This window comes from Macrotis lagotis, chromosome 1 (genome assembly GCF_037893015.1).
Source record: "Macrotis lagotis isolate mMagLag1 chromosome 1, bilby.v1.9.chrom.fasta, whole genome shotgun sequence".
Lineage (NCBI taxonomy): Eukaryota > Metazoa > Chordata > Mammalia > Peramelemorphia > Peramelidae > Macrotis > Macrotis lagotis.
Window position 1 is genome coordinate 429,544,526 of NC_133658.1, and position 8,451 is coordinate 429,552,976.

Consider the following 8,451-nt stretch of genomic DNA (forward strand, 5'->3'; position numbering starts at 1 on the left):
GGGTGGGGGAGGGAAGCGAGATTGGGGGAAAAGCTGTAAAAATCAAATAAAACCTTTAAAATAAAATAAAAAAGAAATGATGGTTCCAAAAAAACACTGGGAAGGTTTATAAGTTCTAAGAATTTAAAAGTGAGGAAAAGTTCTTTGTCTGACAAAAATGTTTCACCAAATAAGAGATTTTAAATATGTATATATATATATATATATATATATATATATATATATATATAATATCTGGATAGTGAGGGGGAAAGGAAACATACATCACTTCTATGGCCAAAGGAGATTTACTGAAGAATATACTTTCTAGCTACCTTGACATGGAAGTAGGATGCTAAATTAGATTTCCAAATATGGGGGAGGGGAAAAGAAGCATGCATTTATTTATTTTTTATTATATTTTTTAGGTTTTTGCTAGGCAATGGGGTTAAGTGGCTTGCCCAAGGCCACACAGCTAGAATATGCATTTATTTTTTAAGGATTATTTTAATTCATTAGAAATTTCCCAATTACAGGTTAAATTTTTTTAACAATCTTTTTTTAAAAATTTCAGTTCTAAATTTTCTCTCTTTTGCCTCTCCCCTTTCCTTGAGAAGGCAAGCAATTTGAGTTTCAGTATATATATGTGAAGTCATGCAAAGAATTTTTATATTAGTCATGTTGCAAAAGAAAACACAATCAAAATAAAACAATAACAATATGATAAAAAATATGCTTCAATCTTCATTCAGAGTTCATCTGGAGATGGATAGTGTTTTCATCATAGGTCCTTTGGAATTGTCTTGGATCATTGTCTTGATCAAAGTGATTAATTTTTTTATAGTTAATCATTCTAACAATATTGGGTTTACCATGTACCTCTTGATTCTGCTCACTTTACTGAGTTCACATAAGTCTTCTCAGTTTTTTTTGAAACCATCCTGCTTGTCATTTCTTATAGCACAATAGTACTCCATCATAAATACATACAACAACTTGTTCAGATATGCCCCATTGATGGGTATCTTCTTAATTTCTCATTCTTTGCTGCCACCAGAGCTGCTATAAATATATTATTTTGTATCTTTAGATCCTTTTCTCTTTTCTTTGATCTCTTTGGGATTCATACCCAGAAATAGTAATATTGCTGGGTTAAAGTGTTTGTTCAATTTTATAGCATTTTGGGCATAGTTCCAAACTGTTCTCAATTGTGGTTGGATTAGTTTACAAGTCTGCCAATGGTGCATTAATGATTCAATTTTTCTACATCCCCTTCAGCATTTGTTATTTTCATTTTTTTAATCATGCTAGCAAATCTGATATGTGTGAGATGGTATCTCAGAGTTGTTTTAATATGCATTTCTCTAAACAGTAATGATTTAGAACATTTTTTATATGACTATTGATAGTTATGAGCTCTTCTTCTGAAAATTACATGTTTATATCTTTTGACCATTTATCAACCAGGACAATTCATTTGGCTCAATTCCTATATATTTGAGAAATGAAGCTTTTATCAGAGAAACTTACTGCAACATTTTTCCTGTTTCCTGTTTTCCTTTTAAGTTTAACTGCATTATTTTTGTTTGTGGAAAAGATTTTTAGTGTCATGTGATCAAATTTATCTATTTTATATCCCATAATTTCCTCTATATCTTATTTAGTTATAAACTCTTTGCTGTAGATCTGACAGGTACATTTTCCCATGCTTCCCTAATTTATTTATGATATCACCCTTTATGTCTAAATCACTTACCCATATCTTTGTATGCAGTGTGAGATGTTGGCTTATACCTAGTTTCTGCCAAACTGCTTTTCAGTTTTTTTGCCTTTTTTTTGTCAAACGTTGAGTTCTTATCCCCAAAGCTTGGATCTTTGGGTTTATCAAACACTAGATTAGTATGGTTATTTATTACTGTATATTATGTTCCTGATCTATTCTTTTGATCCATCACTCTATTTCTTAAAGAGTATTAGATTATTTTCACGATTACTGCTTTGTAATATAGTTTGAAATCTAGAACTGCTAGGTCGACTTCCTTAATATTTTTTCCATTGATTCCCTTGACATTCTTGACCTGATGAATTGTACTACTCTTTTTTTTCTAGCTCTCTGGTAGTTTGATTGGTATAGCACTGAATAAATAAATTAATTTATGTAGAATTGTCATTTTTATTATATTAACTTGGCCTACCTGTGAGCAATTACTGTTTCTCTAATTGTTATCTCTCTCTTTGTGTAAAAAAGAGCTTTGTAATTGTGTTCATATAATCCTTGGATTCATCTTGGCAGGTAGACTTTTATTTGTATCATCTGAAATTAAGAAATATTTCTTTCATCTCTTTCTACTGGGTTTTGTTGTTAATGAGTAGAAATGCTGATGATTTATGATTTATTTTACCTCCTACAACTTTTCTGAAGTTGTTTCGACTAAGTTTTTAGTTGATTCTCTAGAACTCCCTGCAAACTCATCTGCAAAGAGTCATAATTTTGCTTTCTCATTGCCTATTTTTATTTTCTTGTCTTATTTCTATAAACTTGCATTTCTAGTACAATAATGCTAATAGCAGTAATCTTAATGGGAAGGCTTCAAGTTTAATTTCAATACAGATCATGCTTGCTCTTAATTTTGATAGATACTACTTATTAGTTTATTATTTTATTTATTATCATTTTAAGAAAGACTCTTTAAGTTTTCCTGTTTTTTAATAGGAAGGGGTGATATGTTTTTTCAAATTTTTTTCTGCATTTATTGACATAATCATATAATTTTTGTTATTATTGTTATTATTGTTAATTATGCTGATATTGAAACAGCCCTGCATTCCTGGTATAAATCCTACCTGGTTGGAAATTGGTATAGTCTTCATTCTCTGTTTTTGCTTTCCCTGGTTTAGATATCACAACCATATTCGTGTCATAAAAGGACTCCTTTATCTATTTTTTCAAATAGTTTATATAGTATTAGGATTAATTTTTCCTTAAAAGATTTATAGAATTCACTTGTGAATCGACCTAGTCCTGTAGATTTTTTTCTTGGAGAGTTTATTGATGCATTATTCGTTTTCTTTTCTTACTAAAATAGTTATTTTAATATTCTATTTCCTCTTCTATTAATCTGGGCAATGTGTTAATTTTTGTAAATATTCATTCATTTCACTTAGATTGTCATTTTCAATGGCATATATCTGAGCAAGGTAACTCCTTACAATTTATTTAATTTCACCTTCATTGGTAATGCATTCACCCTTTTCATTTTTGATCATAGTAATTTGGTTTTCTTCTTTCATTTTCTTATTCAAATTAAACAATATTACTTGTTTTAATTATTTTTCAAATAAAACCCATAATATTGTTGTTAATGGGTACAATATTTTTTTTGCTTCTGCTTAATTGGAAATCTTTAATTTGTTTTTCTTCCTAGTTGTACACTCAATCCACTAAGCTCCCCTTTCTTTCTTTTATTGATGCATGCATTCAAAGATATACATTCTTCTCTTCAGTACTTCTTTGGCTACTTCCCACAAATTTATTACAGTTTTTAATAAAATTATTGATTTGTTCTTTAACCCACTCATTCTTTAGGATTAGATTATTTAGTTGCAATTAACTTTCAATTTATGCTTCTATAGACTTTTATTAAATTTAATTTTCATTGAATTATGGTCTGAATAGAGTACATTTAATATTTATGCTTTTCTGCTTTGGTCTAATACTTGGTAATTTTTGTGAAAGTGTCATATACCTAGCTTCCTGACTCACTATTTCCTCCAGTATAAAATATAAACTGCTCTGTTTGATATTTAAAGTCCTTCACAATCTTTCCTACCTTCCTGCAAGACATAGAATTTACAAATGGCTAATTGAGAGTCAAAAGACTCATTTTCCTGAGTTCAAATCTAATATGTTCAAAAATAATAGCTATAAAACTTTTCCCCCCAAAAAACTTGGAGTGCATTCTTGCCAAAATACACACAGTATCATTGAGAAGAATGAGTACCAGCTTGGAGTACAATGGTCATGAAGTAGTTATGTAGAAAGATATCTCCTTGACTTTTTTTTTTTAGGTTTTTGCAAGGCAAATGGGGTTAAGTGGCTTGCCCAAGGCCACACAGCTAGATAATTTTAAGTGTCTGAGGCTAGATTTGAACCCAGGTACTCCTGATTCCAGGGCTGGTGCTTTATCCACTGTGCCACCTAGCTGCCCCTTCTCCTTGACTTTTTTTTTTAAGATTTTTCAAGTCAATGGGGTTAAGTGGCTTGCCCAAGGCCACAAGGCTAGGTAATTATTAAGTGTCTGAAGTCGGATTTGAACCCAGGTACTCCTAACTCCAAGGCTGGTGCTCTATCCACTTCATCATCTAGCCGCCCCATCTCCTTGACTTTTAAAATTTACTTTATGGTTAGATACATCTAGTTCTGAGAGGGAAAAGTTGAATTCCCTCTCTAGTTAATTTTATTAACTATTTCCTCCTATAATTAATTTAACTTTTCCTTTAAGAATTTAGATATGATGCCATTTGTTGCATATATGTTTAATACTAATATTACCTCATTGATGATGGTTCTTTTTAAGGAATAAACATTTATTTAGTACCTACTATGTATCATGTGCATAGTGCCTTACAAATGTTTTTTCATTTGATCCTCAATAACTCTCAGACATAGATACTATTATTATTCTGATTTCCCTGAGGAAGGTGAAGCAAAGGTTGAATGACTTGCCTAGGGTCACACAACTAGAGAATGTCTGAGACCAGAACTGAGCTCAAACTTTCCAGACTCCAGGACCAGTAGTCTGTCTAGTAAGTTTTGGAGATGGGCTCCCTGTATGCCCTAAAGGAAAGTCCTATTCATGACATTCCTTAGGAAAGTTCTTGGCGGGAGTGGTTCCTAGGATGGCAAACTGTTAGATGTTCCCTCTGACTTTCAGATTTGTAAACACAATAACTGGTATAAAGGGACTTGAAAACAGCACTGGAATACACCCTTATCAAGATTAAAAACAAGGTTTGTAGAGAAATCTATCCAGCATGCCTGGTGGAATTGGGCTGCTTGGGCACAGATGGACATGCTATCTCTGAGGCTATTATTGGAGGGGGAAGGGAAGAGGGAGAGAGTAGAGCGAAGGAGAGATAAACAGGGTGGGGGGAGAGAGAGAGAGAGAGAGAGAGAGAGAGAGAGAGAGAGAGAGAGAGAGAGAGAGACTGAGAAAAAGAATTCTTGACTAATTTCAGGGGCAAAAGCAACAATAAAAGAGTAATTACCATTTACAAGATTAATGCCAACTATCTTGAAAGTGCCAGGAAAATAGCTTTGGTTATAGAAATATGTATTGCATGATTGCACATGATAGCCTATATCAAATTGTTTACTTTCTCAGGGAAGGATCAGGGGGAAGGAATGAGGGTGGGAATTTAGAACACAATTTTTTTTTTAATTAAAGATTTTATTTATTTCAAGTTTTACAATTTTTCCCCCATCTCACTTCCCTCCCCCCACCCTACCCTCACAGAAAGCAATTTGTCAGTATTTACATTGTTTCCATGGTATACATTGATCCAAATTGAGTGTGAAGAGAAATCATATCCTTAAAGAAGAAGCATAAAGTATAAGAGATAACAAGATCAGACAATAAGATAGCAGTTTTTTTTTCTAAATTAAAGGGAATAGTCAAACTCCACGGTTCTTTATCTGGATACAGATGGTATTCTCCATTACAGATAGCCCCAAATTGTCCCTGATTGTTGCATTGATGAAATAAGCGTGTCCATCAAGGTTAATCATCACCCCCATAGAACACAGATTTTTTAAAAAAAGAATGTTAAAATTATTTTTATGTATAATTGGGGGAAAATATTATTTATGAAGTTAGAGAGAGAGAGAGAGGGTAACCTTACTCAAGTGAGTAATTAAAGGTCTTGTAGAAGTTCTTATTCCCCCCCCACACATTCTACCTTTAAAATGCAAACTCAAATTCAGCAGGAGAAACAGGAATAATCTTCAAATATACAAAGCCTAACAGGGGTATAAAATACCCATTTAGTAATATCAATAATTATAGAGGTGTGTATAGTGTCCTCTCTGGGGTGCTCATCCCATTATACAGTCAAACTAGTAAATTGGAGCCCTAAATGGTAACTATTAAATTTAAACTCATAAAGATGAATATTTATTTTTTGGCAAGGAAATAGGGTCACACAGCTAGGCAGTTATTAAGTGTCTGAGGCCGGATTTGAACTCAGGTACACCTGACTCCAGGACTGGTACTCTATCCACTGTGTCACCTAGCTGCCCCCAAGATGACTATTTCTCTAAGTCCAGTGATCTATTCCTTTTGCTACCTAGCTTCCTGACTCACTATTTATTATTACCTTTGAGATAAACTATAAAATTCTTTGTTTGATTTTTAAAGCCTTTCACAATCTTTTCTACATTGCTACAAGACTTATAGTTTACAATTGGCTGATTGAGAATCAAAAAACTCCTTCCTGATTTTAAATCTAATATGCTCAAAAATAACAGCTATAAAACATTTTCTCCCAAAACTTGGAGTGCACTCTTCCACAAACACACTCAAGTGAGAAGAGTGGGCCCAGCTTGGAGTACAATGTTCATGAGGTAGTCACATAGAATGCCAGCCCAAAGCAAATCACAACTATGTGGATCCTTCACAAAACTCTTCCTGGGTGCAAAGTCTCTGATGTGCCAGTTACTTGTTTGGCTCCCAGGGTCTGCTCCTTTCCTTAGATTTACTCTCTATACCCAAGGCTAACTTTTTTTGTAGTCCATAGAGGGCTCTTTTCTATTGCTAGAAGTCTTGAAGCTGCTCCTGGATTTGAGTGAACATCTCTTTTTGTATTTTTTTCTATCTTGAATTTGAGTCTTTGCTTTCCAAATGATGAAGTGCCTCTTACAGATGTAGTAGGTCCCCTTCAAAACTACATACCTGATGGGTAGGGAGGATGAGACATCTCTTTCTCCTCCCTGCATGGATCATATTCCCAGTAAATCCTGGTCTGCTTTCCTTTAAACAGTCAAACTCATCCAGTATTTAGCTCTGCAAAAATAAACCTTTATTTTTCTTTTTCAATGAGGTTGCTCTCTTTAATATATTAGAGAAAGGTGTTTACATTTCATAAAGGGATCATTGAATGTTATTACCTTGGTAACGCAGAAATATTTCACTACCGCTGTTATTTATTTTTTGTTTTCTGTGACTGTATCAGCTACAGGGTTGGGAAGTGAGGACTAAATCTCTTCTCTTGCACTTATAGTCTCTTGAAAGCAATTTTGATTAAAAACAAATAACAGCAAGTATTTATTGAGTACTCTAAAATTTGCAGTGGCTTTAGGCTTTGTATGTATTATCTCATTGATTTTCACAATCATGTTGGGGCTATTATTAGTCCTATTTTACAGATGAGGAAACTGAGACCACAAGGTGAAATGATTTGCTCAGGCTCCCATGGCTAGTCAGTACTGAGGTTAGATTTAAATTCATCTTCCTAATTCCAGGTCTAGTATCTAATTTAATTGCCTAGGTAACTGAATCACTACATTCCTTAGAGTAACGATGCAGAGAACATGAAGGTAAACATTCTAAGAAGCAAAACCATATCTTTATTGCTTGTGTGTTTTGAGGCAATCGGGGCTGAGACTTGCTCAAGATCATAGAGCTTGTATCTGATGTTAAATTTGAACTCAGGGCCTCCTGACTCTAGGGCCAGTGCTCTATCCACTGTACTACTTTGCAAAAAACAAAACCATATTCTTATATATAATTAATAAAGGTATAGAACTACAGAGACAATGTTATAGAAAGTATTGATGAATTAGAGTTGATTTGTTTTGTTTTTACTCTGTTACTGATATGCATACATATAAACCAATTGTGCAAAATATATGTAAAATAATTTTAGAGAACCAGTGGAGTACAAACATCCAGGGGAGTTAGAAAAGACCTATTGTAAAAGCTGATAACTTGAGCCAAGCTTTGAAGAAAATTAAGGGATCCAAGGGGGCAGAGTGGTACAGAGGATAGAGACCTAGCCCTGGGTCAGAAAGGTTCATCTATCTCTATGGCAAGTCACTTAATCCTATTTGCCTCAGTTTCCTTATTTGTAAAATAAGTTGGAGAAGGAACTGGCAAACCAATCCAGTATCTTTGCCAAGAAAACTTCAAATGGCATCATGAAGAGTAGGGCAGGACTGAAAAACAAAAAACAAAATGATTTGACCTTGATAAGGGCCAGCATTCAAGGAACTGTGAATGGTCTATGCAATTGCATGGGAGTTACAAATTCATGTGAAGAGAATAGTATATAGGCCATTTCAACTAAAATATTGATCATATAATAAATGTGAAATCAGTCTAGAAAAATATATTGAAATCAGATTGCAAAAGCCTTTAAATAACAATCAGAGGGGTTTTATGTTTGTTTGTTTTTCCCCTCAAAGAGGCCATACAG